Raw genomic sequence first — 5,762 nt, forward strand, 5'->3', positions numbered from 1 at the left:
AAGAAGGCCCTGCCTATCGTAAGAGGCGACTAATAGGTAGGAGTCGAGAGGTGAAGAATGTATGTGTGTGTGCGTGTGGGCGTGTTTGTGTGTGTGTGAGTGTATGTGTGTGTGCGTGTGCGCGTGCGTGTGTGTGTGTGTGTGTTTGTGAGTGTGTGTGTATGTATGTGTGTGTGTCCCTTCGGCTCGCAGAGATAAGAAAACAGCCGTGGCAAGAAGGCGATGCAAATCGTACGGGGCGACTAATGGGTAGGAGTCGAGATGTGAAGAGTGGGCGACTAATAAGTAGGAGTCGAGAGGTGAAGAGAGTATGTGTGTGGGTGCGTGTGTGCGTGTGTGTGCGTGTGTGTGTATGTGTGTGTGTCCGTTCGGCTCGCAAAGATAAGAACACGGCCGTGGCAAGAAGTCCCTGCCTGTCGTAAGAGGCGACTAATGAATAGGAGTCGAGAGGTGAAGAGTGTATGTGTCTTTGTGTGTGTGCGTGTGTTTGTGCGTGTGTGAGTATGTGTGTGTGTATGTGTGTGTGTGTGTCCGTTTGGCTTGCAGAGATAAGAATACGGCCGAGGCAAGAACGCCCTGCCTGTCTTAAGAGGCGACTAATGGATATTAGTCGAGAGGTGGAGAGTGTGTGCGTGTGCGTGTACGTGTGCGTGTGTGCGTGTGTGCCTGTGTGCGTGTGTTTGTGTGTGCGTGTGTGTGTGTGTGTCCTTTCGGCTCGCAGAGATAAGAATACGTCCGTGGCAAGAAGGCCCTGCCTGTCTTAAAAGGCGACTAATGGATAGGAATCGAGAGGTGGAGAATGTGTGCGTGTGCGTGTGTGCGTGTGTGCGTGTGTGCCTGTGTGCGTGTGTTTGTGTGTGCGTGTGTGTGTGTCCGTTCGGCTTGCAGAGATAAGAACACGGCCGTGGCAAGAAGTCCCTGCCTGTCGTAAGAGGCGACTAATGGGTAGGAGTCGAGAGGTGAAGAGAGTACGTGAGTGTGTGCGTGTGTGGGTGTGTGTGTGTTTGTGCGTGTGTAAGTGTGTGTGTGTATGTTTGTGTGTGTCCATTCGGCTCGCAGAGATTAGAATACGGCCGAGGCAACAAGGCAATGCCTGTCGTAAGGGGCGACTAATGGGTAGGAGTCGAGAGGTGAAGAATGTATTTGTGTGTTTGTGTGCGTGTGTGTGCGTGTGTGCGTGCGTGTGTGTGTGAGTGTGTATATGTCCGTTCGGCTTGCAGAGATAAGAATACGGCCATGGCAAGAATGCCCTGCCTGTCGTAAGTGGCGACTAATTGGGAGGAGTCGAGAGGTGAAAAGTGTTTTTGTGTGTGTGCGTGTGTGTGCGTGTGTGCGTGCTTGTGTGTGTGAGTGTGTATGTGTCCGTTCGGCTTGCAGAGATAAGAATACGGCCAAGGCAAGAGGGCCCTGCCTGTCGTAAGTGGCGACTAATTGGTAGGAGTCGAGAGGTGAAGAGTGTATGTGTGTGTGTGTGTGTGTGTGTGTGTGTGTGTGTGTGCGTGTGTGGGTGTGTGTGTGTTTGTGCGTGTGTAAGTGTGTGTGTGTATGTATGCGTGTCCATTCGGCTCGCAGAGATTAGAATACGGCCGAGGCAAGAAGGCCATGCCTGTCGTAAGAGGCAACTAATGGGTAGGAGTCGAGAGGTGAAGAGTGTACGTGTGTGTGTGCGTGTGTGCGTGTGTGTGTGCGTGTGTGAGTGTGTGTGTCCGGTCGGCTCGCAGTGATAAGGACACGTCCGTGCCAAGAAGGCCCTGCCTGTCGTAAGCGGCGTCTAATGCGTAGGAGTCGAGAGGTGAAGAGTGTATGTGTGTAAGTGCGTGTGTGCGTGTGTGTGCGTGTGTGAGTGTGTGTGTGTGTCCAGTCGGCTCTCAGAGAAAAGAACACGGCCGTGGAAAGAAGGCCCTGCCTTTCGTAAGAGGCGACTAATGGGTAGGAGTCGAGAGGTGAAGAGTGTATGTGTGTGTGAGTGTGCGTGTGTGTGCGTGTGTGAGTGTGTGTGTGTATTTGTGTGTGTGAGTGTGTGTGTGTCCAGTCGGCTCGCAGAGATAAGAACACGGCCGTGGCAAGAAGGCCCTGCCTGTCGTAAGAGGCGACTAATGGGTAGGAGTCGAGAGGTGAAGAGTGTATGTGTGTGTGAGTGTGCGTGTGTGCGTGTGTGTGCATGTGTGAGTGTGTGTGTGTATTTGTGTGTGTGAGTGTGTGTGTCCAGTCGGCTCGCAGAGATACGAACACGGCCGTGGCAAGAAGGTCCTGCCTGTCGTAAGAGGCGACTAATGGGTAGGAGTCGAGTGGTGAAGAGTGTATGTGTGTGTGAGTGTGCGTGTGTGAGTGTGTGTGTGTATTTGTGTGTGTGAGTGTGTGTGTGTCCAGTCGGCTCGCAGAGATAAGAACACGGCCGTGGCAAGAAGGCCCTGCCTGTCGTAAGAGGCGACTAATGGGTAGAAGTCGAGAGGTGAAGAGTGTATGTGTGTGTGAGTGTGCGTGTGTGCGTGTGTGTGCATGTGTGAGTGTGTGTGTGTATTTGTGTGTGTGAGTGTGTGTGTCCAGTCGGCTCGCAGAGATACGAACACGGCTGTGGCAAGAAGGCCCTGCCTGTCGTAAGAGGCGACTAATGGGTAGGAGTCGAGAGGTGAAGAGTGTATGTGTGGGTGAGTGTGCGTGTGTGCGTGTGTGTGCATGTGTGAGTGTGTGTGTGTATTTGTGTGTGAGTGTGTGTGTCCGTTCGGCTTGCAGAGATAAGAGCACGACCGAGGCAAGAAGGCCCTGCCTATCGGAAGAGGCGACTAATAGGTAGGAGTCAAGAGGTGAAGAGTGTATGTGTGTGTGTGCGTGTGTGCGTGTGAATGTGTGTGTGTGTATGTGTGTGTGTATCCCTTCGGCTCGCAGAGATAAGAATACGTCCGTGGCAAGAAGGCCATGCTTGCTGTAAGAAACGACTAAGGGGTAGGAGTCGAGAGGTGAAGCGTGTATGTGTGTGTGTGTATGTGTGCAAGTGTGTGTGTGTGTGTCCGTTCGGCTCGCAGAGATAGGTATACGTTTGTGGCAAGAAGGCCCTGCCTGTCGTAAGAGGCTACTAATGGATAGGAGTCGAGAGGTGGAGAGTGTGTACGTGTGGGTGCGTGTGTAAGTGTGTGTGTATGTGTGTGTGTCTGTTTGGCTTGCAGAGATAAAAATACGGCAGAGGCAAGAAGGCCCTGCCTCTTGTAATGGGCGACTAATAAGTAGGAGTCGAAATGTGAAGAGTGTATGTGTGTGTGTGTGCGTGTGTGCGTGTGTGTGTGTGTGTGCGTGTGTGAGTATGTGTGTGTATTAGTTCGGCTTGCAGAAATAAGAACACGACCGAGGCAAGCAGGCCCTGCCTATCGTAATAGGCGACTAATAGGTAGGAGTAGAGAGGTGAAGAGTGCATGTGTGTGTGTGTGTGCGTGTGTGCGTGTGTGCGTGTGTGTGTGAGTGTGTGAGTATGTGTGTGTGTCCGTTCGTCTTGCAGAAATAAGAACACGGCCGAGGCAAGAAGGCCCTGCCTGTCGTGAGAGGCGACTAATAGTTAGGATTAGAGAGGTGAAGAATGTATGTGTGTGTACGTGTGTGCGTGCGTATGTGCGTGTGTGTGTGTGAGTGTGTGTGTGTATGTGTGTGTGTGTGTCCCTTCGCTCGCAGAGATAAGAAAAAAGCGGTGGCAAGAAGGCCATGCCTGTCGTAAGAGGCGACTAATGGATAGGAGTCGAGAGGTGGAGAGTGTGTGCGTGTGCGTGTGCGTGTGCGTGTGTGTGTGTGTGTGCGTGTGTGTGTGTGTCCGTTTGGCTTGCAGAGATAAAAACACGGCCGTGGCAAGAAGTCCCTGCCTGTCGTAAGAGGAGAATAATGGGTAGGAGTCGAGAGGTGAAGAGTGTATGTGTGTGTGTGCGTGTGTGCGTGCGTGTGTGAGTGTGTGTGTGTATGTGTGTGTGTCAGTGTGTGTGTGTGTCCGGTCGGCTCGCAGAGATGAGAACACGGCCGTGGCAAGAAGGCACTGCCTGTCGTTAAGAGGCAACTAACGGGTAGGAGTCGAGAGGTGAAGAGTGTATGTGTGTGTGTGTGCGTGTGTGCGTGTGTGTGCGTGTGTGTGTGTGTATATGTTTGTGTCTGTTTGGCTTGCAGAGATAAGAATACGCCCGAGGCAAGAAAGCCCTGCCTCTTGTAAGGGGCGACTAATAAGTAGGAGTCGAGAGGTGAAGAGTGTATGTGTGTATGCGTGTGTGCGTGTGTGCGTGTGTGCGTGTGTGAGTATGTGTGTTTGTTAGTTCGGCTTGCGGAGATAAGAGCACAACCGAGGCAAGAAGGCCCTGCCTATCGTAAGAGGCGACTAATAGGTAGGAGTCGAGAGGTGAAGAGTGTATGTGTGTGTGCGTGTGTGCGTGTATGTGTGTTTGTGCGTGTGTGAGTGTGTGTGTATGAGTGTGTGTGTCCGTTCGGCTTGCAGAGATATGAATACGGCCGGGGCAAGAAGGCCCTGCCTCTCGTTAGAGGCGACTAAAAGGTGGGGGTCGAGAGGTGAAGAGTGTATGTGTGTGTGTGTGTGTGTGTGTGTGTGAGTGTGTTTGTTTGTCCGCTCGGCTCTCAGAGATAAGATTACGGCCGTGGCAAGAAGGCCCTACCTGTCTTAAGAGGCGGCTAATGGATAGGAGTCGAGAGGTGGAGAGTGTGTGCGTGTGCGTGTGCGTGTGTATGGGTGCGTGTGTGTGCGTGTGTGCGTGTGTGTGTGTGTTTGTGTGTGCGTGTGTGTGTGTCCGTTCGGCTTGCAGAGATAAGAACACGGCCGTGGCAACAAGTCCCTGCCTGTCGTAAGAGGAGAATAATGGGCCGAAGTCGAGAGGTGAATAGTGTATGTGTGCTTGCGTGTGTGTGTTTGTGTGTGAGTGTGTGTGTGTGTCCTTTCGGCTCGCAGAGATAAGAATGCGTTGGTTGCAAGAAGGCTCTGCCTGTCTTAAGAGGCGACTAATGGATAGGACTCGAGAAGTGGAGAGTGTGTGCGTGTGCGTGTGCGTTTGCGTGTGTGCGTTTGTGCCTGTGTGCGTGTGTTTGTGTGTGCGTGTGTGTGTGTCCGGTCAGCTCGCTGAAATGAGAACACGGCCGTGGCAAGAAGGCCCTGCCTGTCGTAAGAGGCGGCTAATGGGTAGGAGTCGAGAGGTGAAGAGTGTATGTGTGTGTGTGTACGTGTGTGCGTGTGTGTGGGCGTGTGTGAGTATGTGTGTGTGTCCGTTCGGCTTGCAGAGATAAGAACACGGCCGTGGCAAGAAGTCCCTGCCTGTCGTAATAGGAGAATAATGGGTAGGAGTCGAGAGGTGAAAAGTGTATGTGTGTGTGTGTGTGTGCGTGTGTGCGTGTGTGTGTGTTTGTGTGTGTGTGAGTGTATGTGTGTGTGCGTGTGTGCGTGCGTGTGTGCATGTGTGTGTGAGTGTGTGTGTGTATGTGTGTGTGTGTGTGTGTCCCTTCGCTCGCAGAGATAAGAAAAAAGCGGTGGCAAGAAGGCCATGCCTGTCGTAAGAGGCGACTAATGGATAGGAGTCGAGAGGTGGAGAGTGTGTGCGTGTGCGGGTGCGTGTGCGTGTGTGTGTGTGTGAGTGTGTGTGTGTCCGTTTGGCTTGCAGAGATAAGAACACGGCCGTGGCAAGAAGTCCCTGCCTGTCGTAAGAGGAGAATAATGGGTAGGAGTCGAGAGGTGAAGAGTGTGTGTATGTGTGTGCGTGTGTGCGTGCGTGTGTGAGTGTGTGTGTGTATGT

This window comes from Diabrotica undecimpunctata, unplaced genomic scaffold (genome assembly GCF_040954645.1).
Source record: "Diabrotica undecimpunctata isolate CICGRU unplaced genomic scaffold, icDiaUnde3 ctg00000572.1, whole genome shotgun sequence".
NCBI classification, from domain to species: Eukaryota; Metazoa; Arthropoda; class Insecta; order Coleoptera; family Chrysomelidae; genus Diabrotica; species Diabrotica undecimpunctata.